This window comes from Vicugna pacos, chromosome 26, assembly GCF_048564905.1.
Source record: "Vicugna pacos chromosome 26, VicPac4, whole genome shotgun sequence".
NCBI classification, from domain to species: domain Eukaryota; kingdom Metazoa; phylum Chordata; class Mammalia; order Artiodactyla; family Camelidae; genus Vicugna; species Vicugna pacos.
The window spans coordinates 8078037-8098392 of record NC_133012.1 but is presented as its reverse complement, the minus strand read 5'-3'; the positions used below and the strand labels follow the sequence as shown (position 1 = coordinate 8098392).

Sequence of the window (20356 nt, the reverse complement as noted above, 5' to 3'; positions counted from 1 at the left end):
TGCTTTCTGGTTCTCATTGTTTTAAAAAGCATGAAATAAAACAAACACTATATTCCTATACTTTGCTCAACTTAGCTTGTGGGTAGCTGATCTAAATATAACCTATTACTCCCTCCCCTCAAAAAAGTAGGCTTTGAAGAGATTTTACTGAATTATATCCCAACTAAGATTCCACCAAAAATCTTTGCTATTTTAAAGCAGGAAAGTTAGCTTGAGAAGAGAGCTATCTTTTGTTTATCGGAAAGATTTGATGAGTTATTTTGATTTTAGATTTCAGAGAACAGGCAGGAGGAGTCAGACAGAGAGCTACATTGCTACACATAATAACATTATTTTAAAAATGGAGTTTCTAGGTGTGGTGGAAAGTCAGCACGGGGAGGGTCCAGGAATGAAGAGAAGATGGGAAAACAGGACCAGGGAGCCAGGGGTGGTTTTACAGCAGGAGACCTGGGATCTGAAGGGATAAGGCGACTGGGAGATGATGGTGAGGATGCCTGAACACTTTGGGAGAAGAGGCATACTAACGCTCAAGTTCAAGTACAGACTCTGCCATGATTCCGTGTAGCTCCATTCATTCTCTTGATCTTCATCAAAAAGTCTGCCACATGTACAAGAGTGGCATTTTTAAGTTAGGAAAACAGTATTTGTACCAAAATGTGTCTTACAAAAGAGCTAAGGGGTGTGGGAATATATTTACACTTCTGTATATTAATACATAGACACAGATATATGTAAATATACATACACCTCAAAAGTCTACTATTGTGTTTTCTACCTTAATTTTTTAAAGAGTTTTTTTTAATGTATCAAACATTGAAACATTAAAAAATAAGATACACAGAATTTGAGTCACCTGAAGAGCAACCACAAATAATACTTTTTAAATTCTGAGTAGTTATTTGCACAGATTTCTGAAAATCTCCAGGACTCATTATTAATTGTCACTCCTGATAATTAATGTCACATAATAGGACTTCTGAGTGACTGACTTTCCCCTAAAAGACCAATGGGATTGCACTAAACATCATGCCTTATACACGTAATAACTATAGTCCCGTGACAATAAAGTCTGTACTTTGGAGCATGAAAATTCTAAACAGAAACAAACCACTCATGCCAACAGAGCTGCTTGCTGGAGGTAAAGAGGTATCACTAGAGGGAAGGAAAAGAATTAATTCATAACATAACAGGGGAATGTATCAAGTCACTGGCTTCTGCTTAACTGTGTAGGGTTTTTTTTTTTTTTCACTTAATACCCAAGTCAAAAATCTTTTCTTTCTACAAAAAGATAGGCAGTTTATATAATCTCTTCAACCACCACATCCAAAGGCAAAGCAGAGAAAGTTGTCTTTGAGGGTAACCAGTAACCTGTTGTCTCATAGCGGAGGCTATGAAAGAAACAGATTTAATATAAAATTGGAAATCAGGAGAGAGATAAATAAGACTACAAGTTTTCAGCTGATGAAGAATATCTATCTTGAAATCCTGATATTTCTGCAATGGCAGATAGAGGCTGAGAATTCTCTGCATTTATTTTAAAAGCCACAGTCGTGAAAAAAGTCCACTTTGACCAAGATCAAGAATAGCACAGTTAACAAATGGGATGGGATCAGAATAAGGTCTGGAATGTACTAAAGCAAAGAGAATTCATTAGAGATGCCTCTGACTGTAGATAAACCATGTTCTCAGTAGGCATGGGTCAACACGAACACTGCACACTGTACATGAAGGGCACACTTTCTCTCTCTGCATTTTTAAGTAAATTGTCTGCTAAACTCCCTATTATTAAACTCCAGAATGTTTTTCAGTCATTTTTTTCTAATCGATTTTGTTGTTATCTGTACACAATTTGAATAAAAGCAGCATGTAAAAGACAGCTGTGCTGGAGTGGGTAGACTTAGTTAGCAATGAAGCAGTACACAGAATAATAAAGTTCCAATATTTACAGAATGGTGATTGAGTGCTGTTAACTTTTGTTTTGCTTCCTTTTAGGGAAGGTAAATCCTCCAAGAAGGTTAAGTCTTAAATGAGGAATCAAGTCAATTTTCTTTCCGTAATTCTGTTCCAGCTTCTCTCACTTCCTGTTCCTCGTTCCCCCTCTAACTCCCTCACTTCCTTTCTTCCTCTTGTCCTTAGTGCCTTCCTTCTTTTTCTCCCTTTATCACTTTCTACATCCTTCCATTCCTACCATAAACATATCTTGAGTAGCCAACGCAGTGCGTATTTTACTTTTTTCCTTTACTTTCCTGTGCCTGGTGAAAAAATGCCCCCAGGGGATCATCCAGTGGGTTCCTGCTACAGAAACCAGTCTCGCAGCCCCAAATGATGTTCGCTGGTGCATGGCTTTGCTGAGTTGGACACACACGGCAGCACTAAAATAACAGGATACTCAGACGATACTGTCTGGTGAACTGAAGTGCGGCAGCTGCAAGTAAGAAGGGTGAAAAACACTCTAAAGATGCAGCGAAGCATGGAGATGAGCGATCTGGCATAGCAGGAGCTCGTAGGTAAGAGCTGAAGCAGACAGAATGGCCTGGTATTTAGAAATTGAAAACTAAATTTCGGTTGACTGTGAGCCTTTAGTAACTGATACCACAACTTCTTACGATTGATGGTTTTTTTTTAAAGGTGGAATGCTTTCTTAACTGTCAATCTCTTTAGACATGTCAGGATGGCCAGTAGCGAATTTAGAGGAGTTTGAACAACTTCCGTATAGCTTCTCTATCCCTCAAGAGGTGTGAAATATTACTGCTTCCACGTGAGAGTTTGAAAGTGACAGGATTCTGTTCTTTCTCTAATGAGTTTGAGTAGATGGTAGATACCCAGAATTCTTTTCTTTTAAACTTCAGTGTAGAGCTTTGAAGAACAAGAACCTTTCCCATATCACCTCAATCGCACGATCACAGTGGACATAACCAGCAATCTCAGCATCATCTCTATTCTGCCCATATTCCAGCTCCTTCAGTTGTTTACAAAATGTCTTTGCAGTCAGATGTCCAAACCAGAATCAATCCAGGACCAAGCATCACACAGGACTACACATCCAGGCATTCGCTCTGGCTTTAGAAGACAGCTTTTTGTTTGTTTTCTTTCCTCCTTCAATAGCAGAGACTTATTTTAAAAAATAAAACAAAACATAAACAAAACCCTACTCTGTTATCCTGCAGAATACTTTCTTACTTTCTAGATTTGGCTATTTATTTCCTCTTGGTGTCATTTCCCCCCCTCACTTCTCTGTTTTCTGTACTTCCAATACTTTGGAAATTAGCTCTAAACCTTGAGTTAAAGTTAAGCATTAATAATTGGAACGTCCAGCACATTAAATAAATCATGTTTTGTATCCTCCTAACAACACTATGAGGGAAATCATCATTCCTCTCCGTTTTTAGCTGAGAAAGGTGTGGCTCAGATAAAGCACTTTGCCTAATCTCCCACAATTAATAATAATAATGTCCCTGATTTGTGTGTTCTAATTTGTAACTATTCATTACTACGATAATTTGAATGAAATTTTTAAAGACATTTTTAAGTTGTGCCCAAGTTCAAGTCTCTCTGGCTCACACTTTCATCTTCTTTGCTGAGGTGGAATAAAGGTTAGTTTTTTTTTTTTTTCATGTGGATATCAAATTGATCCAGCACAACTTACTGAAAACACTTTCCTCTCTCCCACTGAATTGCGTTTGTAATTTGTCAAAAAATATGTTGACCATATATGTTTGAGTGTATTTCTGGGGATATCTATTGTTCAACTGATCTACAGATCTATCTTTTCACCAAAAAGAAACTGTCTTGATTATTTATTATAGCTTTATGGTAAGTGTTGAAGTTAGGTAGAATAAGAATTCTAAATTTGTTATTCTTTTAAAAAATTCCTTGGTCATGCCAGGTCTTTTGCATTTTCTTGTAAATATTAAGCTTGTCAATTTCTACAGAAGTGTCCACTAGGATTTGTTTGGGATTTGCATTGAAAAGTCCTGGCTTTTTAAGCAGTCATATCAATCCCTCACTGGCAAATAAATTTCTTATTATTTAAGTTCTGCATGAATTCTGACTTATGTCAAGACACTGCTTTGAAAACTTCTGGCAAATGTTGGTCCTAACAAGTAGAGACACAGGCTTTAGCTGTTAGTGTTCAGCTGCAAACTCAGGAAGGCACATTTTCAACTGCTTTGCAACCCTGGCAGTTAAAGTAACTTCTTTAAAGGAAAGAGTGATACATTGGAAGTTAAGATTGTTATCACTGCGCAGTCATTTTTTTTTTTGGTATAAATTCACTTCTTCAAGACTTTATGAACTCAGTTTTCATAATTATTCAATAAATATAAACTGAAAGAAAAAATTCCAGCAGAATCCCAGTAGCGGAAATAACATTACAATGCTAATAAGTCAGTAGGCGGCCAGGGTAATCCAGATTATCATACATAACTGTCTCATGGAAACTAATTTGACTTTTATTGTGCTGCTAAATGAAATTATTACATGATCTATAGATTATTGAGCCCTGTGGCAATGCTGGAGAATGGGGCACTGTACTCTGCTGCATCTTTTACTTTGATGGTTGCAAGGTTTTTAAAGCACTTTACACATTAAGAGTGAGTAAAGAAGACTATAATGCTTAGAAACAACACAGCGACTAAATAAATTACTTGCCAGAAACTGTAAGGATGGCAGAAATAATGCAGCAAAAAGCATTTTCTCATTTACCATGTGCATCCAGTGAAGATACAGATTTGAAAAGAACTTGCATGTGAAAGCTATATAATTATGAAGACAGTTATTCCTCTGACAGGCATGCCTAGGACAATGCCCCCAGCTGATCCCTCAGCAATCCCCCAATGGACTTCAGATATTCTGGGGAATTTGTCATCTTACTTGGTGGTGTTGGAAACAATGCACTGACCATGAAAATTTTCAGGCTTTGACATCACGGAAAAGGGTGTCATCAGATTAAGGGTATTATTTATTTAAGGCACAATTTGGGGGCAAAAGAGAGGAGGAAATGTGTTTGAAGGTAAAGTCTTCTTGCTACAGGACTTGCTTTGGAACATTACAAGGAACATACTTCTTGGGATAGGAATTGGCAATTGAATCCTAATATGTTAACTGCAATGTTTCAAATTAGTAGTAAGAGCTAAAATTGCATATCATCGGGGGGGTCCTTTTTGGACCCCCATCCCAAGTTTGCACCCTCTGTTCTATCATGAGGTCAACTGATGACTACTGGAACATTTGTTACATGTATCACAGGTAAGAATTTAATGTGCATGTCTCTTCCATCACCTTGAATGCTCCGGTCGTTCAGGGTTTGTGCTATCAGATCATCCCACCCTGTCCTCTGCCAATGTACCTGCCTACCAGCCATTCATTAGCATTTATTCAATATTTTATGACTTGATTACAAATCCTCCACACTACCCCAGGTTCTAAACCGCCTGGGGCAAGTTCAGCATCCTACCACAGCCTGGCCTATTAGTCTTTTGTTGTCTCATCTCCAATGACTTTCTTCCTCTCCACTTTGGTTACCTGCTCCCATAGAAACGGCCCAGACCTGGACCCTTCCTGAACTTGCTCCCTATCAAAAATCACAAATTCCAAGATGTCAACACGTAACTACAATTTTCCCTCCTGTCTTTCGTTTGTTGGCTTTTTGTTTTTCATTCCTGCTACAAGCCTTTCAGCTTATCTAGTTTTCTTGCACATTAAACCCTTTACATTGTCCCAGACGTCCTGCTCTCTGCTTTTCCAAACTCCTCTATCATCCAGCCAAAGTTCTGTGATCTGTTTTGTCAATATCCTTTGTTGCACTGTTTTTTTTTTTTTTTAAACCACTTCAGCCAAACGTCAACCTGGAAGACCTCTCCTGTCTTCTTTCTCCATGACTGCTCCCCGTAGCCTAGCAATACTTGGTACAAAAAGCAAACTGATCCCATCAACACTTACAACCGTCAGCTTCAAATGGGCTCACGGTATGTCTCCAGTTGACTCATTTCCCCACTTTCTGCAACAACTCTTTTGCGCTTTCTTCATTGTCCTTAAAATTCCAACCTACCCCTTCTTATGTCATTATGAGTTGACAACTGTATCCAGGTTTCCCAGAACGACAGAAGCAACCAGTCAAAGTGGTCATCATTACAGTAATAGATATCAAATTGCCTGTTCCTGTTGCTTTAGTGTTTCTTATTACTCTAAGGATAAGGAAAATAGAATGTCTTTATGAGACTGTGGTTCAGCTCTGAAGACTCTTTCTACATATTCTTTGCCTCTCTGGAATCTTGCCACACTAGCCCTTCTGAAATCCTTCCAATGCGCCATATTCCCTCTGTAACAGGAACTTGACATTTGCAGTTCCCTACGTCTGCACATCCTTCTTCTCTTTGTTACTGAATGAATTCATAATCAACCCCCACTTCTACTCAGCCACCACTTCCTGAGACAAGCTTTTTACCAGCTAAACTAGATTCCTTTTCTTCAAAGCACCGACCTCATTTTCACATGGACAGAGTGGCATTAGTAGTTATGTCCCTGTCTCATCTCCACTGCCACACAAGGTCAGATGCTCCATTAAACTTGGACAGAATCTAACTGGGGACTTTCCTTTAGTAAGAACCCAATACATATTTTTGTTGTTGTTGAAGAGATAAATGGATGAAGGTATAAATGGGTGGGTGGAAAGGAAAATTTAAAGACCATAACATCATATTCAAAATATGAACCATAAACCAGAACACTATTTTTTCTATTTTCTTTATTTTTCACATTTCTATTTCAATCAAGCAAAATCTTTCAGTGACTTTTTAGTCTCAATTTTTTTTCCAGTTAAGAAAAACACTGGATTCTTTGGTTTCTTTTTCTTTTACCTTAATCATTGGGCTTTTTATATAAATTCAATATTCTGGAATAACCTTTCATCTCCCAAACCACCTACTTTTCAATTCAAAATTCACAATATCCCACAGCAGGAAAGAAATATTATTTAGTCTAATGAGAATAGTTTCCTTTTACTCAAATCTTTGATGTTCAATAATGGCTATGCTCTTAAAAAGGGAACTGCGATCATTTATTTTAATTCATTTGAATAAATCTCATATGCCCACCATATGTCACAGTGCCTGATTGTGAGAATATAGAAATGAACAGGACAGAAACTTGTCCTGTTGGTATGACGTTGTCAACAGACAAGCTGGTGGCCCAGAGATGACAGTTATACTTGGAGTCATGACAGTAATTTATTGTAGCATTTAATTACTTTGTTGCTTGAGTTTCCTGGAACTTTCAAAACATTTAACTCAATTAATAATATTGACCAGGAGTGGTCCCTTGATAGGACAATCAACACTCACAATAATGATTTTAGTAAATTTGGGAGTCCTCAAAAACAGACAAAAATAGTTCCACAGGACCAGAGGAAGATAAACAGGACTTTAATTAATGAATGTTTCTAATAGTCATGTGCTCTTTACGATAAGTCTTTAGTCTAAAGCCTATATCACAACCACAAAACTTTCAAAAAATAATAATTTACATTATTATAAAGAACCCTGGCAGGGCTGTGGAGCAGAAAATGTAAATAATATCCATAATAACCTAAGCATGAAACATAGTGTCTATCTGTTTGTTGGAGCAGATTAAATTTGGCAAGAGTAAGAAATTAAAGAACACAGTTTAAAAAATCAGTATCAGAAAGTTTGAAAGAAATACATTACCTATTGAATGTCTCTCTTTCCCTTAAGCTTTACCATATTTTTGAACACCATATTAAACCAGTAATTCTCATTTCTCCAGTTTTTAACCCATCTTTACTTTTAATATTGATCAAGACTCTGGTATATGCTAAGGCGACACTAAGCTAAGAACTTTCTATAAATCACCTCATTTAACTCTACTGAAAACAAATGAGCCAGGAACAGTTATTATTCCATTTCAGTAATGAAGAAAACTGAGGTGCAGATAAGTTTAAAAACGCATTTAGGATCATACAGCTAGTAAGTGACAGAACCAGGATGTAAAACCATGCTCTCTGGCTCCAGTGCCCTGAGCCATACTGATATATTCTCCAACGAAATGTTCTTCAAAGGGAATTAAAATTCAAACACATGAATGAAGCACAGGTTTTAGAAGGAGGGAGGCACGTGGCTTAGAAATCAAATAACAGATTTCAAATTCTGAAAGGTTGGAGGAATCACTGCTTTCCTCTTTCCCAATGAAAAGAGAATGGGCACCTTGGTAAGATCGAAGTAGCCAGTCTCTGTTTCACGTGGCTTAGTGGATCAGAAACTTCCAAGTGGGTTTTAGTAATTTTTCTTTTTCTTATGTTTTACTTCCCCCAAAGATCTAACTGAATTCATGGGGAAAACTAAAGAAGTCAAACTTTCTGGGCTTTCTCTGTTGTTTTTTTTTGGGGGGGGGGTTGGTTTATTTTATAAAAACTATTATTACCTTTGCTGTACATCTAACATGGAAATCTTGCAAGGGGGCCAGAGGAAAGCATATTGAGTGGGTGGAGTTACACAAGGCTGGGAACTATACAATGGGATAAATCACAGCCAAAAGAGTGTGAGCTTAAACAGCTTGGTTGGGCCTGTATTAAACAGCAAACTCACACATGTCACAAAAAGCATTTTTGTGACTCAGAGGGACAGTTCTGACAAAGATAGCTTGCTGGAAATGAGAATGGGGAGGTGAGACCCAGGTCATCTGCTGCATTTCAGCAACTACAGCTGAGGTTTTCAGATCAACCAACCATGTCTTTCCCTTTTTAGTTCTTTGTGGTCAAAAACAAACTTTGATGCTTATCAGGCATGGCAGAGAATGCTAATTGAAGATTAATCTCCCTGACCTCTCCAGGATTCTGTGTGAGCTCTCTTAACTACTTGCTCATTTTTGACAAAACAGAACAACACACACAGAGATATGCTTTTTAGTGCAGTCTTCTGAACACGGTCGTTGGGGACTGCAGTTTGAGGAAGGGAAAGAGTGACAGAGGTGGTATTCACAAAGCAGTACGTGTATAACTTCAATCTGAACATTCAGCTTCCTCCTTTCAAAAATGTCCTTTATTGACGTCACCCTCGGGACACTTTGATGACACGTAAGTCCCAGACTCACTCTTTTCCACCATTGTTCTCTTTCTGTCTCTCCTTTCACCTTTTTCCTTTCTCCTTTTCCTCTCCTTCTCAAGGAGCCAAAAAACAGGAAGGAAAGAAGGAAGGAACGATGTGGAGGAGGGGAGAGAAAAGAAAGGGATTATATATACAAATAACAATGGCCAGACCTTACATAAAAATAGAATTTTGACCCACAACTTACAGCAACTTGCCCAGAAACCAAATTCTTATCTGCAACAAGCAGCCCAGGAAGCCAGCCTGCTGCAAATAAGACTTAGAGGAAGTCAGATTACTATCTCTAGTAACAATCTAGGAAGCTAAACAATAATTTCTCTAACAATCAGCCTCAAATGGCCAGAGTTTGATTAACCACTGACAGCTTCTCTAATTGTTGTCCTCACTTCCAACTTAGCACCAGCCAGAGAAAGTCAAACATGCACCCCTCACCGATGGCATAGGATGCCTTACTTCTAGTCCGCCCGCCCACAGCTTTCTGATGCCCACAGCCTTCCATTACAGCCTACCTGAGGCCTTCCCTCTTGTCCACCGTGAAGCCTTCCCACTCCTCTGCCTGCCTTTGAGGCTCTGCCAAAATGCAAATGACCGTGGCGGCCTCCCTTGCTAGAGCAAGCTCCAAGTAAACAGACTTTGTTTTCTCATTGGGTTAGTCTTTGTTTATTCCCACAGAAAAGAGAAAGAAAGGAAGAAGGAAAAGAAAGATAATTCAAAATTCCCATTACTAACTGTTATTTTTAACTTTTGTTTAAACTTTCTGCATATCCCCCGAAATTATAAATTTCTTGAGGGTGAGAATTATATCTCACGTTCCTGAACATTCCTAGCTAAAGGTTTTTCATGTAGAAGATGATGATTTTTTTCATTTATTACTAAATGACATAGAACACCACAGTAATGTGCAGCTCAAAAGACTCTTACAGGAACTTTGACATGACTTTCATTTCGAATGGGAGGGCTGAATCACAAAAATGTAAAGTCATAGCTCAAAACACAGCTACACAGTAACTTTTTTAAGACTCATGGATTTTGCTTTTTTTCCCCTACTACATCATGTTCTTCACACTTTATCTCTGAACATGTACACAAATTATATTAAAGGATATACATGTGTCTTGATTGCTCACATACATCAATTAATTCTTTCATAAAAGAGGAAAAATCACACCCCAGTTTATCTATTTGATGTAAAAAGTAATTTTTTTTTAGAAAATATGACTTATTTTGAGTAGAGCAGCTTTTGTGACCATGTGATTAAACTCCAGTTTCACCCCAAATTCTACTGAAAAAACTATCATGATAATGATAGTAATAACAGTAACGCTACTATGCAGCTATTATACAGTAGTATTACTTCTATTACATAGAATTATTAAAAGGGAATAAAACCACAAAAGTACTGACAGTGGTAGAAAAATGGGAGTCTTTGGACAGGAGATTTTGACCTATATCTGTAAGACAGAAAGCCAATGGGACCAAGTAGGGAATTATTAAGTATGCCAATGAGTTTTTGTTTATAAAGCTGTATTTACTGACATATATCCTATTAGAAATGAACACTGGGAAAAAACTGAGTATGACTGATTTATTTTAAAATGGCAATAATAAACCCATTAAATTAATAGAGGGTGACTAAGAAAAACAAAAAAAAATTAATGAAAAGGATGACACTGTTTTACATTTTTGCAAATCTCTTTTATGTTTGGCTTAAATAGAAGTCAGTGGGATTCTCATATTTGCTTCTGCGTTTAATCTGTTAGGACTTGGTTTTGCTTTGTTTGTTGGTTGCTGTATGTGAAGAAACTGCCCTCAGACAGATATGTGAGTGGAGAAGGGAGGAGTATTTTAATAGCCATTTTAGATCATTGAAGATCGTTTTAATACTACACCAAAAATAATTGTAGAAGTTGAGGATGGAAACCATTTCTGTGGCTTTACCTCAAAATATCTAGGTTCTTTTCAAAGCTTTCTTGCAATCAGAATTGTAAGTGAATAAAAACAAGCAAATTAATGATACTCATGCTAACATAAGTAATGGTATAAAATATTTAACTTTGTAACTTTGTATAAAACGCATCAACAAAATAAGATGGACTGATGGATGGGGACAAGGATGGTTGATGGACAGTATAAAATAAAATAAGTAAAAGGTTGATTGTAAAATCTAGGTAGAGAGTACATAATGGGTCGCTCTACTAACCTTTCAACTTCACAATGTATTTAAATTTTTAATAATTAATTACTAAATTATTAATTACAAATTATTAATAAACATTAACAATATGTTGGGAAATTTTTTTAATTGCACACAAATAAAATTTTTTAAAAAATGAAATAATCACTTTTCTTTCCTGTCTTTGCTATAGACAGAGTCTTACTTTAGCGTCAGCTGTGGGCTCTCTCTTCAACAAAAAGCTCAAAAGCTGACCCTCTTCCTGTTGGCAAAGGAGTAGTTCCAGTTCTGAGCAAAGATCTGAGAAAAGGAAAATCGTCCTTTCACAGGCTGGCTCACTTTTCTGGTGGTAATTTCATTACAAGGATGTTTTCAACATTTCCATTTTAGAAACTTGCCTTAGAGGTTCTCACAATTTGTCTCCAAAATTGATTCTTGGTCTAAATACTACAGAAAGTTTCCTGGCTTTAAGGAATAAATATTTAATTTTTCTATAAAATTTGAACATACCTGTATGAACTTTGTTGTTATTATTGTTGTTTTTTTAAGAGAAACTTCAAAATTTAAGACCTGCTTAGGAAACAATTACAAAAAGACCTCTACAGGATCTCAGGCTCGGGGGCCAAGGAGGAGGTGTTAATATCAAAGAGAAACTGGTGTCGTCAAGAAAAAAATAGATTATTCAGAACACTGAAGGTCATCACATACATTCACCTCATGATATCCCTTCTAGTTTCAATTCTTGATTTCCACTGCTAGCACTGACTTTGGAACAAACCATTTCACCAAGAATTAATTGAAACTTCCCGACATTTTGTGTCTAATCTTCCAGAAATGCTAAATAAGAAGAAATGAAATTAATGTAATGATTTTCCAAGTTTTTTCCATATTTTAGGTTCAAATATTGAGTGATTCTCAGTGCTATACCTGGCTAAGGACTTCATATATTTTTTTCTCTAATTCTACTTATTCTGACATCTATTTCTAAAAAATGAGACGAGAATGTGGTTTCCAAATTTGCCACAGGTTTACTACAGCCAGCCTTCTCTGCAACCACCACGCAGGACCACAGCAGAAAGCCCGGCAACACCTCGGCCTTTCACACTGTCCTCGTTCCACGCAGTGGGAGCCACAACCAATCGGTTGTTGCTGCTTTTGTTTCTTAACAACATAAGGTTATGAAACAGCTCAACAGCTCTTCAACTTTGCTTTTAGTAATGGGGACCTAGGAGTTTAATCTGTTAAGATAAAAATTAAGATTTAGCAAACGCAGAGCAGGAACCTGCCAAATGGTGTGTTTGGCTTTCCCAAGCTGTACTGAAATATGAGATAGATATTTAAGTGATCTAAGAGAGACTCTCTGCAGACACTGCACACCAGATATTGTGATGTTGGAGTGGAATGACTCCATGGCAGGACAAAAGGATCTCAGAAGGTAATAGCTTGCTAACACCCAGAGCTCCTCACAAGCCTACACAAATCTCCTCAATTAACCTCCATCTTAAAAACCAAAAAGTAAATAGATAAGCAAACAAAAATAAGCAACTGAACAGCATCTCTAAGGCATTAAGGAAACAAAGCACTAAGTAATTTTGTCTTAGAAGAAGAGTGGGAGGAGGGAGTGAAGGAGGGGAGGGCATAGACAAGGGATTTGGCCAAGAACCCAGTTTGCTAACTCATGAAGTAGACAGTAAATTGTGTGGAGGTAGACAATTCTCCCTCTTAAGAAAGCTACTTTAATTAGGAAGGCAGGGAAGGTACCAAATTTGGGGTTCCTAGGACTTAGACGCTCACTCTGACACAGGGAATCAGGACTATTGTACCATAGTCTGAAGGGACCCACTGAGGTTCTCGGACTATTTGGGGATGATGGAAGTCATCAGGAGGCAAGCGCTGAGTATTCTGTCAGTTACAACAGGAAGTGGTATTTAAGTAATTAATTAGAAAAAAAAAAGGGACATTACTTGTTACCCCAAATGGTGAAGCTGATCGTAGATCTTACACCAACAAAAAGTTATGAGCTGGAGGGCTTAAGTCTCTTTGAGAAACACAGCTTCTCAGCTAAAAGGTCCAGTTTCATCTTCCCTGCTTCCTTCCTCACTCCAAACTTAGATTAATGTAACTAGGGGAAATAATACTGAACCACTGAATATTTTATAGACCCGTGAAGGTTAGTCATTATATATGTTCCAGGATGTGCCTTATTCACAGCCATTTGCAGCTAATTATAAAAGTGCCTGAGAGGTGTCTATGGTGCGTAGGAGGTGGGAAAGTGGAGGGAGCCTTAAATTGCAATGGAGATCAAACTTTCTAAACATACATAAATATTTCAGAAGCCAGGATTAGAAGGAAAATCTTCTACAGCGTAAATCCAATCTCATAGAACATCTAGCATGATCATTTGTGTATAATAGGTGCTCAATGACCATGTGCTGAATGAAGCCATAAAAGCCAAGCAAAAGCAATCGACATCATGGGATTCTACCCTGGGAATTATCATTTCTTGATTTTCCATCCGCAGAGCATATGTTCGTAACACACTCTGTTTCCAGTTTCTCTCATACCCTTTCTCATTTGGTCTTTCACTGCTAACTATATAGCTCCTCCCTAAATGGAAAAAGAAAACTTGTATCTTTCTTTACTTCAAAAGGTGTTATGATTGGTTTAGACATAAAAGAAACTAATATAACAAGATAAAATGGGGGGTTGATGATTTCACTGATCTTTATTTTTTTTTTTAGCTGTCCTGTTTTAGCAAAATAATTTCAAGGTGGTTCAAAAAATATAATTCCAAGAGAGAAAATTGCTTTAAATTATGCTATCTGTTTCAAGCTGAGTTACACTTCATTCCATGGTTAGCTAGTTGCTATATGAAAGTAAATACTTTATAGTTACTTTAATCTTCTTGCCACATCTTCATGCAGAGGAAGAAATCATTTACCAAGCCATGGAATATCACTGAAAACAATGCAGGAAAGTCGTATCTTGTTTTTGGGAAAAGTGATGCTTTGTGTTAGTGTTTCATTACTACTTGTAGACAGTTCTTTCCCTGCCTAAGATCTGACCAGAATTGTTGGAGTCCTTTATCTGCAATTTTTCTTCCCTTCAGGTAACTTTCCATTGAATTATTTCTCCAACCCAGTGGCAATGTTCCCAGTATCCAGCATGAGCTGTTCCAGCCGAACTCTTTGCCATATTCACTGAACAAAAGACATTCTGTGTTGGAAGGTGGCTTTATGATAGATACATGTATGTCCAGAGAATGTCAATCAATTGATTTCTCTTGAAATTGACAAAGCAGAAGGAAGCTCATCTTCCTAGGGCTTGCATAAAATCCTGGCCCTCTCATGACTGCAGGGAATAACTTATTATTATAAGGAGGAAACATTTTTCTCAACCCTCTTAGGGTCCCTGGCTGGGTATGAAAACTAAACTGACAGACAGGTTGACAGGAGAAAAGCATAAAAATGTATTCAATATAAGTTTTACGTGACACAGGAACCTTCATAAGAAAATGAAGACTTGAAGAAATGGTTAATCCCTAGTATTTTCATGCTAGATTTGATGAAGAATGAACAGTCATGGAAAAATGTGATAAGTCAAAGGGTATGTAGGAAGTGTAATACACCCGTGGAAACAGTAAGGTCTCTTTGTTCAGAGTGACCTTCCTGCTTCTGTTGTTTTCTCAAACTCCTTCAACAAAAGGTATTCAATATGCCAAGGTACCCTAGTTTGGAGTAACATGTCCTGAACCACATCATTATCTTTGTGTTCATATCTGTCCCTAAAAGCATCCCTTTCTAATGGTAGCTATGAATAGAACTGACCTCAGAAGTCAAGACAATGAAATGGTAATTAAAATGCAGACAGAGTCACAGCCTACACTTGTCACAGTATACAAGATTTGTAGTCGAATTTCTCAGTTGGCGATATAGATTCTGAGCTTAGACAAGAGGTTTGAGTTTTGTTGCTGTTATTTTTCGAGAGAGAAACTATCTGTAGGTAGAGTTGAAAACGATTCTAAGACCTGTTTCTTTAGATCCTATGGTGTCAAAAGACGTAGTATCACTCCCAGAGGGACAAAAATTGATTCTTGTGTGGTGAAAAAAAGTTACATCTATGTAATGTCCACCAACAAAACATAGAAGGCTACAAATCAGGAAAGCGTTTATTTGGGGTCTTAGGTATCACAATGTGAGAGACACAGTAAAACCGAAAGAGTGTTCCACGGAAGAGAAAAAAGTCAGGCACTTAGAAAGGCAAAAAGCACAAGGTTGCTGAAGTTGCCCGGCAGGAGTTATGACTGACTTTGTTGTAAGGAAGGAAATATTTGTCCTTAAGGGATAGGCTGACACAAGTTATTTTAGGGTAAAGGTCTGATATGTATCTTGAGTTTCTGGAACACTGGGCAGATGTTCTGGATGCCTGTGTTAATTTAGATTCTATCTGGGCTGAGACATGCATAAGTCACACTCCCTCAGTGGCCTCCCATCTCCACCTTAGGAGGCTGTCTTAGCAACATGGACTCCATATTGATTTTCCCTTTACCATAGATACACACAGATACATATGTATGTGCCCACACTTCAACATATATATTTACACATGAGTATATTCTTTTCACCACACAAGAATCAATTTGTTCATATTTATAATAATACGTATTATTATATAAATAGAGTATATCTGTAATACTAAAATTTCATGGAGGGTACATTTAAGAAAAAATTGTCTAAAATGCTTCAAAGAGGGAAAATAAAGAAAAATAAGGATTGAGAAACACTGCTTTAGATAGAAAGCTAAAGAAAAACTGAAAAAGAGATAAAGATTGTTCAAATGAAAAGAACCAAGTTAAAACTGAGAAAGGATAAACTTGGTGCCAGAAGAGAAAAGACCTTGTTTTTTTTCAAGAACTGGGAATAACACAGCATTTTCAGTTTAGGGACGTAAGTAAGGCTGACCAGCAGGTTAAACCAGTAACTCCTAAACTTAGGGCTAGAGGTGGACTCTGCTAACACAAAGAGGTGTGAAAGTCAAGATCCTTTGAACTCTAACTTGCCTGACTTAATTGCTTCTGCAAATCACATACCTTCCAAGTGAAACAGAGTAGGACCCTGTGGGGTCCTCCCTGGTACAAATCCTTTCCCTGTGCCCTGTTTCTAGTGTACAGGACATAGGCTTCATTCAGCCTCCTAGACCTTCCCTGAGCTCCAAAGGGCAGATTCAAGCAGTTGCTAATGGGGGAAGGGAGGGAGTGTAGAAACAAGGGAGGAACAGTCAACATACAACAGTGCAGCCAGGATAGGGTCTTGGTTCTCCTCAAGGAACACACAATAGCCTTGAGCTCTTCTGCAGGAACTAAGGCCCCCACCCAGGTGGAGGATGGCAACTTCACACTGAGCACAAGGGTCCTGGAGCACCGCTCTGTTACCTCATCACCAGCCAATCAGAAGAAAGTCACACACCCTGCAGCCCTCACCCTATTTTTGCCTGTAAAATTTTTCCCCCCCAAATCATTGGGGAGTTTGGGTTTTTCAAGCAGGAGCCACCTGTTCTCCTTGCTCAGCCCTGCAATAAACATTTCTCCGCTCCAGACTCTGACATCTCAGTTTGGCCTCACTGTGTGTGGGACACATGAGATTTTGTCCGGTAACACAAGTGTCACATAGCTTAGACAATGTCACAGACCCCTTTAACGACCTCCCTGCTGCTAACACCTCTGACATACGGGTTGCCGTAGTAATAGTTGATTAATTTATTTTTCAGGAAGTTAGAGTCAACTCCTGCCCAGCTTCAGTTTGAGCCAGTTAAGACTATTTAGAACTACAGACTCTCCCACTGGGCCTGGGCAAGTGTCGGATGGATGACCTTCAGATGTCAGAGGGCCCAAAAGTCTACCTTCAAATGATGCTAAAGCCACCTCTTTCTTTCTGAACATGCCTCTCATAAAGAAGCATGTCACTCAGGGCAGCAATTACCTTTTTCCTGCCTCCAGTCACCTTCCCCTGTGCCTCCGACTACCCTGTACTCTTCAACCCTTACCTGCAGGAAGGCAGATCTGAGACTTATTCTCCTGTCTCCTTGCTTGGCTGCTTCATGAATATACCCTTTCTCTGCTGCAAACCTCAGTCTCAGCTATTGAATTGCTGCCCATCGGGCAAATGAATCTGGTTTGGGAACACTTTTATTATGGCTATCATAAATAAATAAATTCCATAAAAGTAAGGCTATTCCAAAAACTCCACTCCTACCAACTCTAAAATTTCTATCATGTGATGATATAGAGAGTGGGAGAAATTATGTATAAAATTATGAGAGATTTTCCTTCAGTCAATGTGGAAATTTGTGGGTGGGCTAAGAAGTTTTTGCCCGTAATGTTTTGAACACTGTCTGCAAAATCAAGCTGGAGCAGCTGTTTGCAAGACAATTGTATTTCAGAAGCAGAGGAACCTTCCTCGCTGGAAGTGTAACGGTGGCAGTGGCAAAGATGAATGCTCCAGGAAAATGTTCTCTTTCCTTCCACATGAATGCCTCCTGTCCTGAGGCCTCTCAGGAGTAGACACAAGATCCTTTTCGGGGCAATCAGCCCTATTCAAAGATGTCAGCAGGGAGTCAGGAAAGAGGCACTCAGCCAGTGGAGCTGCCTTTCTCCCTCAGGGAGGCTGCAGCTCTTTGTAGGTGATGAGAAGAAGGTGTGATTCTCACATTTAATGAAATCCTTGAAATTTGAGGCTCTCAGTGAACATCTGGTAGTGATAGAGAAACTCTTGGCAGGCTGTGTTCCTACTGCTGGCTGGCTGGATGGGTCAAAGGGACTTCGTGTCCTCCTCCCCAGTCAAGGTAGCAATAGCCACCAGTTCAGTTCTATTCACCCCAGCAGGGGGAAGGCAGGCAGAGGAACTCCGCTCAAATGCGGGAGACTCTCCTGACAGCTGACTCCTGCTGTCCCCAGCCTGTACCCTCTAATCGGGGAGCTGTTCAATTATGTTCAATGAACCCTAGCTAAGCAATTAAAAAAGCAAACAGTTCCTGAGAATGACATGGCTGGGAAAATTGATAAATTCGCCTTTGCTTGTGACTGAAGGCAAGGGGTAAGCTGTCTAAATGTTACCTTGGAGTCCGGCTTAGGTGAGCTTTAACAAGGGTGTATCTTTCCTAAAGGGAAGCGGCTGAAATCTACAAAGGTTGATGGGAAATTTCCCCTCGAACAATCAACAATCATTCCAGCTCTCTTACCCTCTCATCTTCCCCTCCCAGTCAAAATTGCACCTTTCTGGTGGTGATAGCAGGTAATACTGCAATTGCTCTGATTGGCTGGCCTTCCTGTAATATTCCATGCCTCACCACACTGCTGCTTTTCCCGTTAGTAATTGGGGTTGCTATGATTGCAAAACTGATAACATGACTAGTTATTTCCTTGGTCACTGCCTCTGTCTTCTATTCTCAGTCCTTTTCCTCTCCCCTCTCCTGTCTGATTTCTGTCCACTTCAAATGACTTGCAGGCTTTTCAAAACAAGAATCTCAAAAACAAAGGATGCAAGCAGGACACAGAGGGACAGAAGGGAGCCTGAGATGGCCAACCTCTTACGGGGGAAGGGCTGTGCATGGAAGGAGTCACAGATCTCTGAGAACAGTTTTTTCCTACCAGTGGAGCTGGTAATAGATATATGTGTATTTTGAGAAAGGAATGCTGTTATAGTGTATCAGATCTTTAAAATAATAGTTGGCTTTGACTTAAGAGATACCATGTTCAAAACCCTAACGTTAGAAGAGAACCAAAGATGGGTGTAAATACTGTATAGCATAGGGGATATAACCAACACTTTATAGTAACTTTAAATGGAGTATAATCCCCAAAGTATTGAGTCACTATGCTGTACACCTGAAACTAATATAATACTGTAAACTAACTACACTTCAGTTCAAAAAGAAGTGTGTAAAGATAGTACATCTTGGAAACTTAAAAAATTTTGAAAAAATACCAGTGTCATGTGTACAGGTTAAAAAATAGGGTACAACCTAAATGTTAACTAATAGTATTAGCTAAATAAATCATGGTTTACTAATGAGGTCATTAAAAATAGTTATGACATTTATAGCTATTAATACTGAGTACAACAACCACTCAAAACCTATGGGACACAGCAAAGGCAGTGCTAAGAGGGAAGTTTATAGCGATACAGGCCTTCCTCAAAAAAGAAGAACAATCTCAAATAAACAAGTTAACCCACCACCTAAATCAATTAGAAAAAGAAGAACAAAAAGCCCCAAAAAGCAGCAGAAGGAAGGAAATAATAAAGATCAGAGAGGAATTAAATACAATAGAGATTAACAAGACCATAGAAAAAAATCAACCAAACCAAAAGCTGGTTTTTTGAAAAAGTAAATAAAATCGACAAACCTCTGGCCAAACTCACAAAGAAGAAAAAAGAGAGAGCACAAATTAGCAAAATAAGAAAGGAAAATGGAGAAATTACAACAAACAAAATAGAAATACAGAATATCATACGAGAATATTATGAAAAACTATATGGAACCAAACTGGATAACCTAGAGGAGATGGAGAAGTTTCTGGAAACATACTGTCCACCAAAACTGAATCAAGAAGAAACTGAACACTTGAACAATCCGATCACTAGAAAGGAAATAGAAATAGCAATTAAAAACCTCCCTACAGATAAAAGTCCAGGACCGGACGGCTTCACTGGGGAATTCTACCAAACATACAAAGAAGAACTCATACCAGTCCTTCTCAAACTCTTCCAGACGACTGAAAAGGAGGGAATACTCCCAAACTCATTCTATGAAGCCACTTATCACCCTGATACCAAAACCAGGCAAAGACACTACAAAAAAAGAGAATTATAGGCCAATATCACTGATGAACATAGATGCCAAAATCCCCACCAAAATTTCAGCAAATAGAATCCAACAACACATAAAAAAGATTATACATCATGACCAAGTGGGGTTCATCCCAGGGACACAAGGCTGGTTCAACATACGCAAATCAATCAATGTAATACATCACATCAACAAGAGAAAGGACAAAAACCACATGATC

General features: G+C 38.4%; 2 long non-coding RNA genes across 3 annotated transcripts in view; both read right to left on the bottom strand.

The window, feature by feature from the left end:
- Positions 1 to 20356, bottom strand: part of LOC140689450 (uncharacterized) — a 186351-nt gene that overhangs the window by 78735 nt on the left and 87260 nt on the right. The gene's annotated exons all lie outside the window — the stretch shown is intronic.
- On the bottom strand, positions 2221 to 6008 carry LOC140689451 (uncharacterized). Its single transcript, XR_012064404.1, has 2 exons — positions 5941 to 6008; positions 2221 to 3111 (listed from the first exon to the last, which is right to left on the bottom strand). It is a non-coding gene; the product is annotated as an uncharacterized lncRNA (long non-coding RNA).